Genomic DNA, 23,433 nt, shown 5'->3' on the forward strand with positions numbered 1-23,433 from the left:
TTGTGTTATTTCCAATATTGATACGGAATCAGTGTAGTACGTGTAAGTACAGTGTACCAATACTAAATTTGCAACATAACATTTATTCAAACATTTATTCAATCAAAAATTCCTTCAGCCGTCATATTGGATAAGTCTATTTGGGCTAACGCTTTGATTCACCTGTAATACTTTACGTTGAATTTTTTACGCTTGGTTCCATATTATAGATTTTATAATTAAAATTAAAATCAATTAAAACCTTTTTATCTCGATTGTAATATAATTTTTTTTATGTATACTCGTAATTTATTTTTTTTAATTTTAAATGTATTTAAACAGTACAGGACGCAGTTACTTAGTCATTACAGCCTTTAAAAAACAATTAAATAACAAGATTTTACGATGTTCATTTTTGTTGTTTACGCTGTTTCTATCCTGTTCATTTCGAGTATTCAAGGAGAGCCACGACCATTTACAAAAGAAGGTAAAACTTAAAAATACATTTTTTCTAAAAAAATTATGTTAAAACTAGCTATATTTCTTATCGTGCGAAGCACGTTTAAAAAAATATATTATTTTTGACAATTAGTACAAGCAGCAAGTATGGTACAACGAAGATTAAGGCATAAGGCTGTTACATGATAATATATAGACGAAATTGGTTAATACAGCGAAAGATAATATAAAGCAACGTTAATATTACAGTAAGCATATATATATATCGACGTGTTCAAGGCAGAACGGCACAAGCGCCAAAAATTCAAAAATCGGTTATTTACATCAAATTAAAGCGGCTTTTATTTATTTTATTAACGTTTGAGACTTATGCCACAAAAAATCCGTTTGGTTGTGAAATTCTTTTAAAATTTGCACAAACGCCAAGAGTTTTCCCCCACCCACTTTTGTTTGGCATAAGCGCCAGACGGTCATAAGCTTTACACAGGTGCCTGCATGCCTGTTTATCGGCAGTTTTTGTGAGCTAAAGGTAGATTTAAATTGTTTTTTAAACAAAAGGATATGACAGACTAGTAGATAAATCTAATTATAATAACAATTATATCTGCCTAATCACTCAAATCTGATTTTAAAAATGTGGCGTTTATGCCAATTTGCATGCAGTACTTTTTGTTTGGCACAAGCGACATTACACCTATGCTATTCAATGCAAATGATTTAATGCTTGTGTGTTTTATAAATGGCGCTTATGCCTTTTATGCTACACTATCGACTTTTTTGTTAATTTTTAGAAATGTATCATTCAAGAACACAAAAGCTTTTAAAACTTGCAAAAAACAATAAAGAAGATGATCCTGATGCTAGTTGCCAAATGTCGTCAAATGTTGAATTGGATAATAACATGCTGGTAGAGGTCCTCGATGAAGTTTGTCCCCTCGACGCAGCTTTGAAAGAGGATGTGATAATTTTGGAAAACACCAATGAAATTATAAATAGTTTGGGACCAAGCCCAAAAGTTATTGTGGAAAAAAATGGCAGTGCGGAAACTTGTTATCAAATTCCTTCTGAAATGATATTTCATAACGAGTTAGATATCTTGGACTTTCCATTAGACTTTCTTACTGTTGATAAAAGTTTAAGTGATACTATACCTAGTATAAACAGTTTCAGCAATATTAATGCCATAACCAGTGCCAGAATTGAGACTGATTTTACTACAGATTCTGATGAAGACTATGAAATTGAGGAAAATACGAGCAGTTCCGAAAATGAAGAAGAAGACTTTGAAAAACCTAATAAGAAAAGAAGAGTCCAATATTTTCCAGACGAAAATGATAAAGAAAATAGCAGTGACTTTCAGAAAGAAGTAAATGAAGGCGATCCAGCTATTTCAATAAAGATTAAAAAGAACTCAGTTAGCAAACGAGAGGAACGCAAGAAATAAAAATATTTGGGATTGAAATACTTAAGCACTTCAGGAAAATTAATTTGTGAAAAAAAAATGAAGGAAAACCCGTGCAGAAATAAAAATAGCTGCAAAAATGATTGTAATTTATTTTTTGAAGAAGAAAGAAAATCTATATTTGATTTTTTTTGCTTGGCTTGGCTTGGCAAGTAGTGACAAGCAGAAACGATTTATTAGTGATTGTACTTCGGTTTGTTCAATTAAGAGACGGCGTAAATCAAAAAGTTTAAAAAATAGAAAAATGACAGTGGAATATAGTATACTAAAAAATAGTATACCAACACGCGTTTGCAGGCAGTTTTTACTTGCAACTTTATCTGTGACCGTGCGATTATTGAGAACTGTTTTAAATAATAAGGAGTATGAAAAATTTGCACAGCCTGATCAGCGAGGAATCCATGTACCGTCTAACAAGACTAAAACCGAACTTGTTCAACACTTTAAGGAATTTGTTGTCAGGGGAAGAAAACTCATATTTAGTAGTAAGTTTTGATCTCCAGGAGGTATTAGCTACTCCTCATGGGGATAATATGCTGTTAGGTTTTTCCCGAAAATATGCAATTTATAACTTGTCTGTTTATGAATCGACTACAAAAAAAGGCTATTGTTACTTATGGGAAGAAAAAAATTCAAAAAGGGGTAGTAACGAAATTTGCTCAAACATGTTACACTATTTAAAATACGTAGATAGCACTGCTAAATATAAAAAAATATCAATGTACTGCGACAATTTTTAATGATTAGATATTTTTTAAATCATTCTATTACCGTCGAAGAAGTGTCTGTTACTTATTTAATTGCAGGCCACACCTACATGCCTGTAGATTCAATACATGCAGTCATTGAAAAGAATGTAAAAAGTAAAATAGTACAAGCGCCATCTGAATGGCCCACTATTATTCGTAATGCCAGAAATAATCCAGAACCTTATATAATTATCAAGCAAAAATTCTCAGATTTTCTGAACTTTAAAAGCATTAAATTTGAAAAAGCAAGTAAACTAAAAATATCGGAAATTAAAAAAGCAGTTTTTTTTAAAAATGATTATAATGCTAGGGTTTTTTATTCGTTTAAAGAAAACAAAGAAGAACTAGTCTTTTTGAAATTAAAATCAGGTATTCTTAAGGCAGCCTATAAGGAGGAAATATAAATTAATTTAAAAAAATATAATGATTTAAAAAAACTCTGCACTGAGTTAGTTATAAGGCCTGAGTATCACTCAGAGTATTTAACCGTAAAATGTTCTGGATCAGTACCTGATGTACTTAATGAGACTGACATTGATGATAAATAAGATTAAATATTCATCGTATTCATCATCAATGTCATCTATTCATTTATTATTAACGTACATAATATCTAATTTTTTAATTTTAAGAATTTGTTTTTTTTTAACTAGTCCGTTGTAAAATACAAGTATTATTATTATTAAACTATGTATGTATATAAACCATTATTTTCCAAGAAAACTGTTTTTTTTTTATTTTTTATAAGAAATACTTGTAATTATGGTACAATTTTTTAAAATAAATATGTATTTTATGATACAACAATGTTCTTTTATAAATTATATTCAAAAGTAATTTGTGTTTTAAATTGGCATAATAACCAAAAAAAAAATATTTGTGTTAAAAAAGTGATTTGGCACATCTCCAGGTAAGCGCCAATTTACATACCCATTAACAGACATGTTTTGGCACAAGCGACTATTTCATTTTGGCATAAACACCATAAGTCAATAACGTTTGGCATAAACGCCAAAGAATCCTAATTTTTAAGATTACAGCTTTACTTATCAACTTAAGACAAAAAAAAATTATAAAAAGAATTAAGAACAAAAAATACTTTTTTTTAGTAACAAACATAATGCTTTAAAAAATAAATACGAATGTTACACGGTTTTTGGTGTCTCCTGAAAAATTTATAATTTGGCGTTTGTGTCGTTCTGCCTTAAACACGTCGATATATATATATATATATCGACTCTATATATATATATATATATATATATATATATATATGTATATAGAGTGGTCAATATTGTTTCAAGACAGTCAGGGTTTTTAAGTCTTATAATACATTGAAAAGGATTTGCTAACCTTATAATTTACAGTTACATTGGGCATTGTGAATTATTTATTATTGGTGTTGAATCTTCTTGGATAGTTTGTAAATTTAAAGTTTCAGTCAACCTAGCCGCTAATACGTCTATAATGTGTGGTTCACTCATCAATTTTAAAGTTTCGCGCCTATTAAAACTGATTAGTGCTCAATACTAATTTATACTTTTAACTGAATAAAAGTATTTTTAAACTAAAATTACTAAAAGACTAGATATAGCTAAATTTTGATAATACTATTTTAAGAATAATATTTAAATATTAAATCTTTCAAACTCAAAAATTATAAATTGTCATTCACTTTGTATTTTAAGACAATTAAATAAATCAATAATAAACTTAAAACTACTTTCCACTTTCTCAACCGGAGAAAGGGAAAGGATCTGAGATGATTGGGTACTTACCCTTCGACGGAGAGATGCCAACCTTTTCCTACTCAAGGTGAATCTCCGTATCAGCCACCTCTTCTCTGTGCCTTGATTCCCAAATGATGTGTCGACTGTTCTTCTTCCCGTGGCACACCACTTCAGGGTTGATTTACAGCTGAGACGTTCGTTTGGAGCTAAAGAGTTAAAACTCACGATTGTAGTGATCACGGCGTCCCAATGACGTGAATACAGGATCACAAAAGCTCCAATCCTACCCGACTGCGCCAGTTATGTTTCTTATCGTGCGAAGCACGTTTTAAAAAACAATTTTTATGCTGTTACATGATAACGAATGAATATATAGACTAAATTAGCAAATACAGCGAAAGATAATATAAAGCAACGTTAACATTACATACAGAATCCACAGGACCACCTTTTGAACTGTTCTTGCGTATATTTTTTTATTATAGATTTATAATTTTGTTTATTAAATACAAGTCTTAAATTTTTCTTTTTATTTCAGATTGCTACAAATTCCATACGGTTGGCCACATAAACTGTGGACTCGCCATTGAAATTTATTATTGGAACGACGAATCAAGAAAATGTGAAAAAACAATATTCGGTGGATGTAATGCTTCAAGGAATAATTTTAAAACCTTAAAAAAATGTAAGGCGGCTACTGGCAAAATTTGTGGTAAAAAGTAAACAGTATTTGTGAATTATTTAACAATAAATAAACTGTTTTAAATGATTTAAAGATTTTTTTTGACGTTAATCTTAATTCGCTAATTATTCCGGAAATTTTTAATATTCTTGATATGTTCTGTAGGTTTGAACCTCCATATATTATCCGAAGATCACGACTAATTTTGAGATAAAACATAACGGGTGTTACAGGGTATCCCAGGACGATTTGCCGCGATCGATGTCTGGAAAAGAAGCTTTGGTCAAAATCATGCGGTGCTGTCACTTTCAAATAGAACAAGCTATATATTATACTTTTTTTACATTCTACGTAAAATTTTAGAAACATTTTATGTATAATGTCTTGTAAGGCGAAGTTAAAGCTATGCTTCTTTACTTAACTTGACGTATATTCACATTGTTTACATTAAAAGGCTCACTTTAAGACCGGCTTTTCTGAGTATTATTAAAAAATTAAATAAATATTGGGAATAAGGTTATTCTTTAAGGAACTAGTGATTCATCAGTGCACCTGACTGGGGAGTTTTTACTACATAAAATTGGGGATTATACCTTATTTCCATCATTTTCCTTATGATGTTTTCTTTGAGGTGTTTTTTGAACTTGCCATGGACAAGGACTATGACTTATCATCGACCAAGTCAATGAACAAAATGATCAAACCAGCGATACGTCGCCTACTGAGGGTGTTGTTGAATACATTGTTCAAACCAGCCTAGCAGGACCAAGAGAGCCTAGCAGGCCTTGGAACGTGACGCATTAAATGGAGCAAGCAATGAGTCAATGCAGACATAATGCGTTTCTATTATAGAGTCACGCAATTCGAAACAGACCTTATACTCTACAGAACAAAAATATACCAAGATCTCTTACTCAAAAGACCTGAACTTGCAGCTGTCTCAAAACAGAGAATTTCAAATCAAAAAAGGGCAATACTGGTATGAAATCTACTACATTCTACTAAAATACCACAAATCAAGGACGAAATATGCACAGAATTACAAGTGCAAACATAGATCGACCTTTTTTATTAAGATATCATGGTATACGCAATCAAAAGCTTTAGAAAAATCACAGAAGATTGTTGCCGTAGGATGTTGGTTGTTTAAGCTACAGTATACATTATTAAAAAGGGAAAACATAGCATCATTTGTGCATTTTTGATAGTGGGGGAAGAAGAGGGCGATAGTTGGAAGACTTATCTTTATCTCCTCCTTTATGTAGAGGGATTATTATTGCCTTCTTAAGGCAGTTGGGAAAAACTCCTTTTTGAAAAGACAGGTTGATTAAATTTGTAAGATGGTTTAATGTACACTCTGGCAGGCTTAGAAACATGTTCAACGTAAGTCCATCGGTTCCAGAAGAGCTCTTATTTTTGATTTTCCCAATCGTACTGAGAAGCTCAGGTACTATTGGCGTAAAGAAAAAACTGTGTAAATTCTCATCTGCACTAGAAAGATCAGAAAGTGGATCGTGGGTAGGAGCTATGGTATTCATTAGATTCTTCGCTACATTTACAAAATAATTGTTGAGGTTCTCAGGAGAGGTAGAGATAGTATTGGACGACATTACTAGACTTTGCCAGTCTCCTGTTATAGTAAATGTCTTTTGCCACTTTTAGAGTCCTTTGATAAACTTTTTTATATAGTCTTACATAGTCATGAAAGAAAGCGTTGTCCGAGAATTTTACAAGATTGAATAATGAACGAATGTTCTCAGCAGATGTACGTAAGCCTTGGGTAGACCAAGGTTTATGTTTTTTTTAGTTTGAGAGGCCTCTAGAGAATTCTGAACAACATCAGAAGAGTGGACATTCCAGTCAGTTGTAAGCTTAAAATTTAGAAAATTTTGATCTAAGAAAATACGGCCTAATTTGCGGGGAACATTTTTAGTTTTTGATATTATGGAAAACTTTGTTAACACTGCTTCATGATCTGAAAAACCTGAGTTTAGGACAGTACAGTCAACGAAATCCGGATCAAAGGAAGATACGACATAGTCTATTGTACTCGAGCTGATCAAAACCATAAGTCAATAACGTTTGGCATAAACGCCAAAGAATCCTAATTTTTAAGATTACAGCTTTACTTATCAACTTAAGACAAAAAAAAATTATAAAAAGAATTAAGAACAAAAAATACTTTTTTTTAGTAACAAACATAATGCTTTAAAAAATAAATACGAATGTTACACGGTTTTTGGTGTCTCCTGAAAAATTTGTAATTTGGCGTTTGTGTCGTTCTGCCTTAAACACGTCGATATATATATATATATATATATCTATATATATATATATATATATATATATATATATATATATAGAGTGGTCAATATTGTTTTTAAGTCTTATAATACATTGAAAAGGATTTGCTTAACCTCTAACAAATGTTCGTAAGCAAATGGTATCATATTGACACAAATGTATCAATTTTGTAGCTGCATCCATTTCGCGGAATTCAAAGTAATTAATTTTTTAAGCTAAGTTACTCCTGATAACTTGTAATCTTTTAGCAAATTCGAGTAGATGTTCTTTTTGTATGGGCGAAGCCACAAAATGATCTTGTTCCAAGCATTCTAAATATCGTTCATTGCTAAAGCAAGATAACCAATGACTATTAATATGATAAACAAATAATGATAACTAAAACTAATAATTCCATGCCACTACCTACTAAAATTTGAGCGCTGTCTATGAGCTGTGGTAAAGCAGAATATAATTTACAGTTACATTGGGCATTGTGTTAGAATTATTTATTATTGGTGTTGAATCTTCTTGGATAGTTTGTAAATTTAAAGTTTCAGTCAACCTAGCCGCTAATACGTCTATAATGTGTGGTTCACTCATCAATTTTAAAGTTTCGCGCCTATTAAAACTGATTAGTGCTCAATACTAATTTATACTTTTAACTGAATAAAAGTATTTTTAAACTAAAATTACTAAAAGACTAGATATAGCTAAATTTTGATAATACTATTTTAAGAATAATATTTAAATATTAAATCTTTCAAACTCAAAAATTATAAATTGTCATTCACTTTGTATTTTAAGACAATTAAATAAATCAATAATAAACTTAAAACTACTTTCCACTTTCTCAACCGGAGAAAGGGAAAGGATCTGAGATGATTGGGTACTTACCCTTCGACGGAGAGATGCCAACCTTTTCCTACTCAAGGTGAATCTCCGTATCAGCCACCTCTTCTCTGTGCCTTGATTCCCAAATGATGTGTCGACTGTTCTTCTTCCCGTGGCACACCACTTCAGGGTTGATTTACAGCTGAGACGTTCGTTTGGAGCTAAAGAGTTAAAACTCACGATTGTAGTGATCACGGCGTCCCAATGACGTGAATACAGGATCACAAAAGCTCCAATCCTACCCGACTGCGCCAGTTATGTTTCTTATCGTGCGAAGCACGTTTTAAAAAACAATTTTTATGCTGTTACATGATAACGAATGAATATATAGACTAAATTAGCAAATACAGCGAAAGATAATATAAAGCAACGTTAACATTACATACAGAATCCACAGGACCACCTTTTGAACTGTTCTTGCGTATATTTTTTTATTATAGATTTATAATTTTGTTTATTAAATACAAGTCTTAAATTTTTCTTTTTATTTCAGATTGCTACAAATTCCATACGGTTGGCCACATAAACTGTGGACTCGCCATTGAAATTTATTATTGGAACGACGAATCAAGAAAATGTGAAAAAACAATATTCGGTGGATGTAATGCTTCAAGGAATAATTTTAAAACCTTAAAAAAATGTAAGGCGGCTACTGGCAAAATTTGTGGTAAAAAGTAAACAGTATTTGTGAATTATTTAACAATAAATAAACTGTTTTAAATGATTTAAAGATTTTTTTTGACGTTAATCTTAATTCGCTAATTATTCCGGAAATTTTTAATATTCTTGATATGTTCTGTAGGTTTGAACCTCCATATATTATCCGAAGATCACGACTAATTTTGAGATAAAACATAACGGGTGTTACAGGGTATCCCAGGACGATTTGCCGCGATCGATGTCTGGAAAAGAAGCTTTGGTCAAAATCATGCGGTGCTGTCACTTTCAAATAGAACAAGCTATATATTATACTTTTTTTACATTCTACGTAAAATTTTAGAAACATTTTATGTATAATGTCTTGTAAGGCGAAGTTAAAGCTATGCTTCTTTACTTAACTTGACGTATATTCACATTGTTTACATTAAAAGGCTCACTTTAAGACCGGCTTTTCTGAGTATTATTAAAAAATTAAATAAATATTGGGAATAAGGTTATTCTTTAAGGAACTAGTGATTCATCAGTGCACCTGACTGGGGAGTTTTTACTCCATAAAATTGGGGATTATACCTTATTTCCATCATATTCCTTATGATGTTTTCTTTGAGGTGTTTTTTGAACTTGCCATGGACAAGGACTATGACTTACCATCGACCAAGTCAATGAACAAAATGATCAAACCAGCGATACGTCGCCTACTGAAGGTGTTGTTGAATACATTGTTCAAACCAGCCTAGCAGGACCAAGAGAGCCTAGCAGGCCTTGGAACGTGACGCATTAAATGGAGCAAGCAATGAGTCAATGCAGACATAATGCGTTTCTATTATAGAGTCACGCAATTCGAAACAGACCTTATACTCTACAGAACAAAAATATACCAAGATCTCTTACTCAAAAGACCTGAACTTGCAGCTGTCTCAAAACAGAGAATTTCAAATCAAAAAAGGGCAATACTGGTATGAAATCTACTTTATAATTTCGTCCTTGATTTGTGGTATTTTAGTAGAATGTAACTAAAATACCACAAATCAAGGACGAAATATGCACAGAATTACAAGTGCAAACATAGATCGACCTTTTTTATTAAGATATCATGGTATACGCAATCAAAAGCTTTAGAAAAATCACAGAAGATTGTTGCCGTAGGATGTTGGTTGTTTAAGCTACAGTATACATTATTAAAAAGGGAAAACATAGCATCATTTGTGCATTTTTGATAGTGGGGGAAGAAGAGCAATTGGGCGATAGTTGGAAGACTTATCTTTATCTCCTCCTTTATGTAGAGGGATTATTATTGCCTTCTTAAGGCAGTTGGGAAAAACTCCTTTTTGAAAAGACAGGTTGATTAAATTTGTAAGATGGTTTAATGTACACTCTGGCAGGCTTAGAAACATGTTCAACGTGAGTCCATCGGTTCCAGAAGAGCTCTTATTTTTGATTTTCCCAATCGTACTGCGAAGCTCAGGTACTATTGGCGTAAAGAAAAAACTGTGTAAATTCTCATCTGCACTAGAAAGATCAGAAAGTGGATCGTGGGTAGGAGCTATGGTATTCATTAGATTCTTCGCTACATTTACAAAATAATTGTTGAGGTTCTCAGGAGAGGTAGAGATAGTATTGGACGACATTACTAGACTTTGCCAGTCTCCTGTTATAGTAAATGTCTTTTGCCACTTTTAGAGTCCTTTGATAAACTTTTTTATATACTCTTACATAGTCATGAAAGAAAGCGCTGTCCGAGAATTTTACAAGATTGAATAATGAACGAATGTTCTTAGCAGATGTACGTAAGCCTTGGGTAGACCAAGGTTTATGTTTTTTTTAGTTTGAGAGGCCTTAAAGGAAAGGATTTGTGAGACAGATTAGATAGCATTTTTATAAATCTAGAGAATTCTGAACAACATCAGAAGAGTGGACATTCCAGTCAGTTGTTAGACACAAGTGCTTAAAATTTATAAAATTTCGATCTGAGAAAATACGGCCTAATTTGTCGGGAACATTTTCAGTTTTTGATATTATGGAAAACTTTGTTAACACTGCTTCATGATCTGAAAAGCCTGAGTTTAGGACAGTACAGTCAACGAAATTCGGATCAAAGAAAGATACGACATAGTCTATTGTGCTCGAGCTGATTTTAGTTATTCTGGTTGGTGATTTAATGTGCATGATTAATTATGCCAAAAGAATCGAAAATGGACTGGAGAGATTCTTGAGCCGCACACACACTGGAAAAATCAATATTTAGATCGCCACATAATAAGATTTTGCTGTTTAAAGGGCAGAGACTCAAGCAAGCTTAGTAATTTTTGAAAGAATATATTTACATCCGTGTCAGGTGTTCTATATATACAAATTTCATGAAGATCATATTTGTTAGATACTTTAGATAATGGAAAATTCAAATAGTTTTTCAGTTATTAAATTATCGAACTTGGTTACTACTTAATAGTCGTTGCTTTTAGACATTATCAAAGTGCCTCCATGAGATACATTTGTTCTATTAAATCTGGCTACTGTAGAGTAATTGTTAATTAAAACGAGCTCATCGATATTTAACCAATGTTCAGATATGGCAACGATATCAGGAAAATGAAGCTCTTCTAACAAAAGAAATAGATCGTCAGTTTTATGTCTTAGAGACTGAATATTTAGAGAGAAAATACTAAGCTTGCCATTGTCCAGTATTTTAGAGGGTGCTTGATCCTCTTCTTGCGTCAAACTACCTAAAATTGTTATTCTTAGTGGGAGACCCACTAGAATAGTAATTGCTCTGGCTTTCTCTAATCCTTTGGAGGCGTAGCAATTTCTCTGATGAAAAAAAGGATCCAAAGGCTGACAGATCTGCTTCTACTTCAGCTGAACCAAAACCATAGGCGTCATGGTAGCGAAAGTAGAGCTTCCGCAAGGCGTCCACGTCACCAGGAAGTCCCTCTGAGGCAAGTGCCAATCGGATGCTGGTATTGGTGTGTCCTTCGAGACATACACTGGAGGGCTGATCATGCACATATGAAAGAAATAGCCTGAGGGGTTTTAAAATTGAGGGATCACTTAGCCTAGCCAGTAAATAACGACCATCTGCCGCATCCGAGTCTCTTGACAGTCTCACTAATGGTGGAGTCATCGGGTCTATATTTGATATTTTATTCATCTCCCCATCTCTATCAAAGAATATTGTGCTGTTTTTTAATTATTTTTAAAGGGCTCTCTTCATATGACTAAATAACTGCTCTTGCTGGACTGTTTTCTGTGAAATAATAATTTAAGATTATTCATTAAAAAATGTAACAATTAACATACCAATCGAGATGTGTGAGTTTCAATTAGCAGTTAAAATAGCTTATCTAAGCTTTTTATTAAGTGCTTTCAATTATAATATGTGTTAAAATATGGTAACAAACCGCAACTTATGATATGTTCAAGGTAAAATATTAGCAAAGAACGTAAGATACTCATTCATTACCCCAAGGAGCATTTATTAAAACATATTCAATGCAACGTTGGAAAGGAGTTTAGAAACTAGTTTAAATTGAACAAATAAACGTTGATTGCCTTAGACCAGTGTTACTCAAACTTTTTGTGTGACGGAACCCTTTTAAAAAACTAAATTTTTAACGGAACCCTAAACTCCAAACTAAAAACAAAAGCAGTTATATGTGAATTGTTTATTAATAATTATACAAAAAAAGATAGATAATTATGTTTTATTCCTCATCAACTGGGTAATGTCAAGCTTGATAGAAGAAAGTTGAATTCTCATGTCTGGTTCGGCACTCAGTCTATTGCGGTATTTTGTTTTTGTAGCTGTATATGCTGAAAATCCCGTTTCACATAAATACGTTGTCGGGAACGGCAGAAGAACATTCAAAGCTTCTGTGGAATGTTATAGATATTCATCACGAACCCTGCACCAAAAATCATTTAGTGAAATTGTTTTGAACAATGATTCCATGATTGTATCAGATGTCATTTCTAGAAATGATTCATAGATCTGATTTGACATATTTTCAGGCTTCTGCAATTTAGATGAAAAAGGGTTTTCAATACATGAGATTATTTTCAGTTTTGTATTCTGTTCTTCAGGAAAGTAAGATTCAAAAGTCCCTTGCAGATCATTGAGATATTGCTCCAATTCAACAAATATTTCATTTTGAAATATTTCTATATCACTCAGACTATGGTGAGTAAGGAACTCACTTAGCAATGAAAAGCTTTCGATTTCTCTCTTACCAAAACAAGTAATTCAAAAATCTAATTTTCTTTTAAAGGCAGTTATTTTGTTGTTAGCATTGAAAACTGTTGTCTGTTTTCCTTGTAGTGACAGGTTTAATTCGTTAAGTTTTCCAAACATGTCTGCTAAAAATGCTATTCTAAATAACCAGCTTTTATCGGACAAACGGTCTTTTAAATTAAAAGGAACATCTGTAAGAAAAGCTTCTAATTCTATTCTTAGTTTAAAAAGCCTTGTCAAAGTTTTACCCCGAGATAACCATCTCACTTCGGTATGAAGCAATAGTGTTTTATGATCGCTACCATAATCTTCACATAATATTGAAAATAATCGGGATTGTAGTGGACGTGACTTGACAAAATTCATTATTTTTACTGACTCATCAAGAACCAATTTTAGATTTGGTGGCATTTTTTTAACCGCGAGTCATTGTCATAGTCATTGTCTATGCAGGATGCAGTGACTGGAACTACAATTTGGCGCTTTCATTTTTATTCGTGATATTGCTCCTGCTGTTCTACCTGTCATTGCCTTGGCTCCATCGGTACAAATATCAATGCAATCATTCCAATCGAGTTGGTTTTCTTCAAAAAATATGTTAATCATGTTAAAAATTTCTTCTCCAGTTGTGTTAGTTAGTCTTCTTCGAGTGAATGTTTATATGGATATCGCACAATTACTAGCAAGATGGCCAGTCCAGCAACATCAGTCTCATCCATTTGTAAGACGAATTTGTTATTTTGAAGCCGTAAAACCAGTTCTTGTTTTATGTTTGCTGCAATATCCTCAATTCAGAGCGTAACTATTATTCGAAAGCGTCACTGTAGAAAGATGCTTTACAGATTTTTCGTCGAGCATACATTTTGTTATGTCTACCACACATGGTTTTATTAGCTTTTCAGCGATAGTGTGCGCTTCTCCTGCTTGGACAATACGGTAACTAATCAAATACGATGCCTCCGTGGCCTTTTCATTCACAATCTGAGTCGCATACGTCATAGTTTTTTGGCTTCTTAATAATTGTTCTTTTTTACGTAAAAAAAATTTTTTACTTTTGTTTTTAAAGTCGGAATGTACAGTTTCTAAATGTCGGCGCATCTTAGCAGGTACCATCGAACTATTAGGAAGGAGTTTGCTGCCCACGATACAAAGAGGTGAGCCGTTGGAATCAACAAATCCGAGATTAATGTATGATTCATCATACTTTCGTTTTTTCACCTTCAGTGTGTCATTAGATGTTTTACTACTTGAACTTGAAACCATAAAACTAGAACTTGACGCCGTCATAGCACCTTGATTTGAATTTGACGCGTCATCTATGCGAACCACATTTTTTGCAACACCTTTAAGCCAGCGTCCATTTTTCTTGAACACTAATTTGGTTTGGTCAATTTTACGACAAATAGTATCTCTTGACGCACGAAATACAAGATTTTACAACCACTACGAAAAACAAGACAAGCGAACATAAAATACTGAGCGCTGTGTAAGTAAATTTTGCGGTATTTATGCATTCAGTATTCTAGATATTTAAATTCAGCTATTGTTTTCTTATAAGTATTATGTAAAACTGTCGTGTCATCGCCAAAGAGTGTATAATTTATAATTTATAATATAAGCCTCACTGTATGGCAGATCATAGAGATATGAAAGGGTATATATATGATAGTAATGTATATATATAAAGGGGCTTGGATAATATTCAAGGCATAATTTAATATCAGCATTGATTCAATAACCTTATCTGTGTTCAGGTTGTACATTATAAGCCAACTCTATTTGCTGCTTAAAATGCAATATTTTAAGGTTATCAACGTTTATTTATTTAATTTAAAATGGTTTGCAAACTCCTTTCCAACGTTGTATTGAATATGTCTTACTGCCCCTTGGGATAATGTATGAGTGTTTTACTTTCCTTGCTGATATTTTACCTTGAACTTATTATCAGAAGTTACGGTCTGTTATACATATGGTTCCATCCAATTTACCATTGAAACCATGCACTGAAAAAATGTGAAAACGCCTCATACGAAGGATGTTTTAGTTCAAATAATAATTTTTAAACCTTAGACAAATGCGAGAGGGTTGCTGGAATATTTTGTGGACATTTGTGAATTATTTAATAAGTAAATTGTTTAAATAAATAGCAAGAGGTTTTTTTTTTAATTGAATCGGAATTTTCCAGTTATTCCTAAATTTTTAGTAACTTTTCTTTCTACAGCTTTTAATTACTACTTATAAAAAAAGATATGCACACATTTTCTGATTATTTTAAAGATCTACATAAATTGCCGGTCTATTTATAAGTAACTCATATATGTATATATTTTCTTTTTAATTTATTTTCTTACGCTTACATATTATGCTATTGTTTCCATTTTATATTTAACTGAATATTTTATTGTAATTAGTAAGACAACTTTTCACAATTTAATTTGAGTCCTGTTCAACATTATTCATGTTTATAGACAGGGTAAATCTCCATTCATTGAACTGGTTATGCGAAAACTATAATTTGGAAAGATCATTTTCTTGACAGTACTTTGTGCTGGTTTCTTTTTTCCATCCTTAATGTAATTTAATTACATTATTCGTAAATATTAAATAAATTTATACAATCTTCGTGTGTGTAATTTAATCGTTTCGGCATTATTCTTGACAATTTGCAAATGTCAAATAGTGATTTACTTTGAAAAAATCTCTCTATAGCATCGAATTCTCTGAAAAAAAGAAGCTGAAAATAAGTACCAAGTTTTGTTTGATTTTTCTTGATTTTTGGGTAAGTTTTTTTCTTTCTAACTTAGGAGGTACGACTATTGAAAATCTGTTGAGAAAAATAGCTAATAATACTTTCTGACCCTAAATCTGTATTATACCCTCACATGTATAAACAAAAAGGATGTACTCCAGTGCGTACCGTTCTTGGAAAAATGTATTTATATGTGTAACTTTTTACAAATCTCAATTTCAACTCTCCTGTACAGCCTTCAATTCAGCGTTTGTTTCTTCATAAGTATTATCAAAAACTGTTGTGTCATCAACAGAGTATACAATTTGCAATAGACTCACTGTGTGGCAAATCCTTAAAGATATAAAGGCGGTAAACTTAGGTAATATTAAAGGAATATTTTAATATCGGCCTTGATTCCACAATCTAATCTGTGTTTAGGTTCAACATTACAAGCCAACTCTATTTGCTGCTTAAGCTGCAATGTTTCACGCGATCAACGTTTATTTATTCAATTAAAAATTGTTTGTAAACTCCTTTCCACCGTTGTATTGAATATTTCTTAATAAATTAGTGTCTTACGTTCCTTGCTGATATTTTACCTTGAACTTATTATCAGAAATTACGGTCTGTTACAAAATTTTAATACATATTATAATTGAAACCACTTAATAAGAAGCGTAGTTGGTATACTGATCGTTACATTTTTTAATGAATATTCTTAAATTGTTATTTCACCGAAAATAGTCCAGTAATAGCAGTTATTTAGTCATAGACAGCCTTTTAAAAATAGTTGAGTAACAATAAAATATTCTTTGTTATTATTTACGCTTCTATTCTATTAATTTTGAGTATTTAAGGAGGACGATTTACATAGGAAGGTAAAATATTAAAAAAGGAAATTTTCAAAAAACTGATTTTGAGTCGATAAAAAGATTCTTCGCTAGTAAATGTAACAAAAAAAAAATAAGAGTGCCACTTATCGGTATGTGTTTCTGCGGTACTTTTTTCCACCATTCAAACATTAAACATTATTTTTAAATCTTTCTGTTACTCTTACTAACGAATTATCCCAAAGGATTTTTCCATTGCATATATTTAAACAATTATTGAAACATCTCACACGTCTTATTTTTCTTAATTTAGATTACTAGCAACCAGATATATATGGTTCCATCCGTTGTACGCTTGACATTCCAATTTACTATTGGAACCACGTACTGAAAAAATTTGAAAACGCCTCATACGGAGGATGTTTTGGTTCAAATAATAATTTTGGAACATTAGACGAATGCCAGAAAGTTGCATTTCTTGTAAAATTTGTAAATTTTTTGATAATAAGTAAATTGTTTGAATACGTTTCAAAATCTGAATTCGGCAATTATTTCTAAAATAATTGCCGAACTTTTAATTATTAGTATACATTTGCTAATAATTAGAAAGATGTACTACATAAACTGCGTGTCTATTATATTATTTTATTTGTGAGTAACTCATATTATATTTCTTAACTTATGTTTACTTTTGAGTAAATATTTTATTATGAATAATTAGGAAATTATTAAAAATTATATAAGCGTCTTGTTTAAAATAATTTATGTTTATATACAGAATGTGTCTCCAGAAACACATCGATAAATGGTGGGAAAAGACTAACTAGGAAAAATCTAAAAATTTCATAATATACGAAAGTTAATGGGCAACTTGGAAAATATATTTTTAAGATCATTGCTATTTTATTAGAACGCTCTATATATTAAAGCATTTTTGGATTCTACATTAAAATCTAAATACTTTTTGTGTATAATGACTTATATTTTAGTCTCTGTTTTTGAAATATTTAAGTTTTAATATCAAAAATGATATTTGCAGACCATGGAATAATTATCAATCTTTCTTTTAAGGAAACCTTTATCATTATACTTTTTTCCTTGTAGAGAAAAACCAATTTTAATAGACTTCCTATTAAAATTTCGATAAATATTAATATAGGATAGTCATAAATGCTACAATTCCAAGTAAGATATTTGTTCAGGATAAGCTCAAAATGCTTAGGGATAGCAGATAAAATAACAATAGGCCTGTAATTTTGTATATCATCCCTGTCACCGTTTTTGAATACAGGAGTTATAAAGCTGTCACGCCATTTCTCAGGGAAAGTTTGTAATTTTAAAGACAAATTAAATAATGTACACAAAGTTCTAGACAAACTATAAACACATCTTTTTAGGAAATAGGTAGGAACATTATCAGGACCATAACTCAGTTTGTCCTTAAGACCAAATATAGATTCAAAAACCTCAGACAGGGTGAACTGGATAAAAGGCATGTCGACAGAACTTGCTACTGGAAAATTAAAGTTAGTGAGATCAACTTCATCAGAGTGATAAACACTAGAAAAATAGGTAGAAAATAAGTTTGCAATATCCTCCCCCGAATCTGCTGAAATATAATTTAAATGCATAGCATTTGGGATACCATGACTTTTATTAAGGGAGTTAATATGATTCCAAAATTGTATGGTGTCAGGTTGAATTGACTCATTTAAGGTAGCAATGTAAGATCGATAGCATTGCTCAGTATGAACTTTACATTTTGAGTACGTAGGTTAGCAAACAGGATATAATCTTTAGCTAATTTAGTACTTTTGAATTTAGCATGAGCAGTCTTTTTTGATAAAATAAGATTACTTAATTCTGGGGAAAACCAACGAGGAAACTTGGAAGGTTTATATATTTTTTTTGGTACATAAAGTGACATTGCATATAAAACTACTTCATAAAAGTTATTCACTGAATTATCGATGTCTGAATCATCATAAATACTAATCCAGTCCACTAAAGAAAAATAATCATTCAAACTTATAAAATCAGCATTTTTAAAATCAAAATAAGTTGTACTATAATCCAACCTTTCAATCCTATCACTAACCCTAATATCGCAAATTGTTGCTAAGTGGTGAAAGTTGTTTGGAAGAAGATTGTTTAAAGCTTGTTGAACAGATATTTTATGGCACTCGGCAATACTGTTAAAAATCAGATCCAGAAATACACTTGATTGTCGCATGTTCAGATAAGAAAATGATTCACAAACTATTTTGACTGGATAGGTCAGTGCGCACTCAACTAACAGACCTTCTTCAATTGAGTAAATCCAAGTGGCTAAGGGTAAATTGTAATCTCCAAATAGAAATACAGGTATATTGTGAAAATTGTCCTTAATACTTTCAACTGCTGAGCAATGGGCACGGTAGACTTCTTCTGAAGAATTTGGAGGAATGTAAACACAACTCAAAATATTAGATAGCTCACCATAATCCACTTGAACAAAAATGTGCTCCACATTTAAGATATCAGTCTTGAGTTGTTTGGCTTTAAATTTATTGTGTACTAACATTAATACTCCACCACCCCGTTGTTTAATACTAGTTAAGGAATTGCGATCTGGCCTAAAAATCTGATATTCAGAATTAGCTAACTCATTGTCTGAGTAATGTTGATTTAGCCAAGTCTCAATCAAAATAATGACCTCATAATCACATTGCAATATTGCACCACGAAGTTGATCAAGTTTAGTACCAATGGCACCCAGATTCTGAAAATAAATAGATATGGAGGTTAATGTGTTCGGTTTTTTGGTAGTGGCTTTTCGGTAATTGCGATGCCAACATTTATTAAGATGGGGGCGAGTACAACATTGTCATTATCAATTCTTTCTTGCATACTGCTACTTCTAGACTCAGGAACACCGTAAACCATTAGATTGTTCGCCCGCTCTGCACGATCTTCAATTTCATGTAACACTGATTCCATGTTAGCAGGAGCACCCAAGTTCCCTTGAGAAGTCTGCTGTTTTTTTAACCATTTTTGTTTCCACTTCATCCTTTAGTGATTTAATCTGCTCCTCCAGTTGAATAAATTTGTTTGTCAGCAGAGGAATTTTTTTGAAGGAGAGCACACAAGCATCACAAAAAAAAATCCGTTTCTGCATAACTATGGCTCTCTGCTCACTTGCACAAAGACCGGAACATTTTTCATCCAAATGAAAAAATATATGGCAGCTATCACATATAGGGGCTTTTTCTAAGTGATCATCATTGATTGGCTTTAAACACTTATTGCAGGGCTTCATTATTCACAATATAACCTTACAAACTTTACTTAGAAAAACTCCAATAAAAATAAAATACTTGTGTAAAATCAATATGCTACACACACAGTAGCGACTTAGCTCTTTAACTTTAAGCAAAATAAGTTATAGTTTTTGCTATAATATTAAAAAAAAATCAAAATTAAATCAGAGCAAAAATAAACACATATGTGCTATTTGAGGTTAGGTTTGAATTCCTATAAATATAAATATCTGACAACTATTTCAGCACTTTAGTTTATATATGTTAGGATCAAACACCGATTTCGGCCAATGGTCGAAAAATACGGCCAAAACGCGTTCTGGCCACTAACCTATTACCAAAGTCCGAAAAATCGCGTTCCGGCCTTTTATTATAGACCAGAATGCGTTTTGGATATTTTGAAATTGCCAGAACGCGTCGAGCATATAAACAAACAGCCCAGAAAGCGATTTTGTAAGTGTCTCAACTTGTCATTCGTAATCGATGTAGGTTTCATATTTCGTTCTGTGGCAACGCTTGGAGCGTCATTTTAGTTTAGTGTTTAATTCGAGCGCGTGTAAAAATTTCGCTAGAGCGAAAATGTGTGCTAGTGCCATGGAAGACCTTAAGTTACGTTTCAGTGATGATTTGCAACAATTAATTCGTGATAGCAATGATCGTAGCAATATTTTTACAAGAGAAAGATACTATGAAATACTTTCAGAGGTAAAGGAAGCAAAGGCTTGTAAAAGTAACGGTGACCCAATTTCTTCAAAACAAAGGCGACGATTGAAACGGTACGATATTTTAAAAATTGGTGAAACTGAAAAGCTGATAGAGAAGAGGGCGGATGAGACTGCTGAGCTGCGTTATTTCTACACGACTGATGAAATATTTGATATCATTCATTCTGCTCATGTAGGAGCAGGGCATAAGAGATTACGAGGTTTGTTTTTTGGAGTTTTTCCAACCGACATAAAATCTAATTATATTCTTTTATTTATTGTAGTGATGGACTCAGAATTAAAGAGGAAATATTGTAATATAACACGGCAAATAATTGAGGTTTATTTATTACTTTGCAAAGAGTGTCAATTAAAAAATAAAGTGCAACGAAAAGGTTTAGTGGTTAAACCAATTTTAACAAATGAAATGAATTCGCGCTGTCAAGTAGACTTAATCGACATGCAAAGTGAACCAGACCAAGATTTTCGTTTCATTCTCAATTATCAGGATCATTTAACAAAATTCACCGTGCTAAGAGCACTAAAAACAAAGACAGCTGAAGAAGTGGCCTATCATTTATTAGATATTTTCTGTTTGTTCGGCGCCCCTATGATTTTACAAAGCGACAATGGCAGAGAATTTGCAATTCGCATCGTAGAAAATCTTGCTGAAATGTGGCCCGGATTGAAGTTGGTCCATGGAAAACCTCGTCATTCGCAAAGCCAAGGGTCCGTAGAGAGATCGAATCAAGATGTAAGGGACATGTTGGTTACATGGTTGGCTGACCAAAACACAACGAAATGGTCTGAAGGACTGCGGTTTGTGCAAAGCAATAAAAATCGTTCTCTGCATACAGGAATAACTAAAAGTCCTTATGAAGCTATGTTCGGCACGCCTCAAAAGATCGGTCTTAAAGATTCGTCACTTCCTAAGGAACTGCTATCGAACATTAAAACAGAAGAGGAACTACAAAAGTTGTGCAATCAAGAAAATTCAGACGAACGAGAAGATGGACATTTGCGTCTAGTTGACGACGATAATTCGATAAACAGAAGGAATACTGAAGATAAACAACAACAACAACAACAACAAGAGAAAAATGTCTGTACAATGTGCGAAAAAGAAATGTCAGATTCCCTTAGATGTTCAGTTTGTTTCTTATCTATTCATATCATCTGCGGAAAAGCCAAGGAAGGAAATGGAGGGGGTGAACAAAGCATTATATGTAATCGATGTTTACGAAATGAAAATATTAGTAATGTAAGGGTCGAGGCTAAAGGTGGACTGGAAAAGCAGGCCGAGAAAATGATCGCTCTCTCGAATTCAAAGTTACCACCTATTGATGTAGGAAAAACCGTTATTATACGAGTACCTGATGTGAACAGAGGTAGACTTGCCCCGAGAAACGTGTTAGCTGTTGTACTCAGTATAAATTACTCTGGACTTTATCAGCTTGGTAGGTAATAAATAAATAAAATAAGCTATTTAATATAATGTTTTATCAATTTTCAGGAACGAAAGATGGAACTTTGCAATCGCTGTATAGCCGTAATGAGTTTACCTTAGCTGACTCCGACTTTATTGATATTTCAACAGTCCCGTCAACGTCTGTATCTCTTCGAACTGCTTCTGGCTTAGCATCTGGATCGAAACAAGGCTTTATACAGTGCAATTGCAAACGATATTGCATCGACAGAAAATGTGCGTGTAGGGCCAAGAAAGTAGTGTGTAAAAGTAAATATCACCGCAACAGTTCATGTAAAAATAAGTAAGCCCTTAAGGTTCCAAAAGTTTTACGTATTTTGATTTTCTCTGTTTCTTTTAGAGTTGATTTTGTTACTTTTAACATTTGAATGTTATACTTACATAAACAATAAAAATATTTTTCCATATTACACTGGCCTTTGAACGATTTTTTTATGTGTTCGACGCGTTTTGGCAATGTGACAAAAGTCAGATTGCTTTCAGGCTAACTGCGAAAAGTCAATACGCATTCTGGAAATTTTAAAAGATCCAAAACGCGTTCTGGTAATTTGAAAAGATCCAGAACGCATTCTGGTAATTTCAAAAGGACCAGAACGCGTTCTGGTCTACATTTAACGGCCGGAACGCGATTTTTCGGACTTTGGTAATAGGTTAGTGGCCAGAACGCGTTTTGGCCGTATTTTTCGACCATTGGCCAAAATCGGTGTTTGATCCTAGCATATACATTTCTCCAGTCAAAAGCGCATGCGTGAGGATACGGAGACATGCGTAGCTTTTTCTTTTTTTAATAGTTGCTAAACCAATTACTTAATAGCGCTTACATCTGAACTACAGATGCTTTTAAAATGGCTACATGTTTGCAGCTCAGGCTACCACTATCACACGATGGTTTTAAAACCGGAAAATAATTATTTTTTTTGTAAAAATTGACTTACCGACAAAAAAAATTGAAGTACCGACACCAAAAATTTTTGTTTTCACTGTCGTTGCTCTCGAACAAGTTCTTCGACATTGCTGATCGTGCCCAGATAATGGGAGAAAAATATGGTAGACTTTGTCTAGCTAAGGAAAGGTACAGCACGTGTTGATCGGCTCGGTTGCGCAGTAAATTTGTTTACGCCGCTGCCAAAGCAACGGTATCGATCGCCCCGATTTGCATATAAACAGTGCCATTGCGTTAATTCTTATATTTGTGTTCTGTGCCTTTAAATTAAATTAAATTAAATTAAATTAAATTAAAACAAGTCGCGCTACTGT

The 23,433-nt window shown here is 32.6% G+C and overlaps 2 long non-coding RNA genes across 3 annotated transcripts; one reads left to right on the forward strand and one right to left on the reverse strand.

The window, feature by feature from the left end:
* Positions 1-271: 271 nt before the first annotated feature.
* On the forward strand, positions 272-8,962 carry LOC126738845 (uncharacterized). 2 transcript variants are annotated; one of them, XR_007661462.1, is made up of 2 exons: positions 272-466; positions 8,732-8,962. It is a non-coding gene; the product is annotated as an uncharacterized LOC126738845 (long non-coding RNA). The 2 variants fall into 2 exon arrangements; XR_007661461.1 differs by lacking the exon at positions 8,732-8,962 and adding an exon at positions 4,918-5,148.
* On the reverse strand, positions 4,441-22,855 carry LOC126738847 (uncharacterized). The gene is made up of 3 exons (XR_007661463.1): positions 22,558-22,855; positions 8,242-9,140; positions 4,441-5,326 (listed from the first exon to the last, which is right to left on the reverse strand). It is a non-coding gene; the product is annotated as an uncharacterized LOC126738847 (long non-coding RNA).
* Positions 22,856-23,433: the final 578 nt, after the last annotated feature.

This window comes from Anthonomus grandis, chromosome 7 (genome assembly GCF_022605725.1).
Source record: "Anthonomus grandis grandis chromosome 7, icAntGran1.3, whole genome shotgun sequence".
Classification (NCBI taxonomy): domain Eukaryota; kingdom Metazoa; phylum Arthropoda; class Insecta; order Coleoptera; family Curculionidae; genus Anthonomus; species Anthonomus grandis.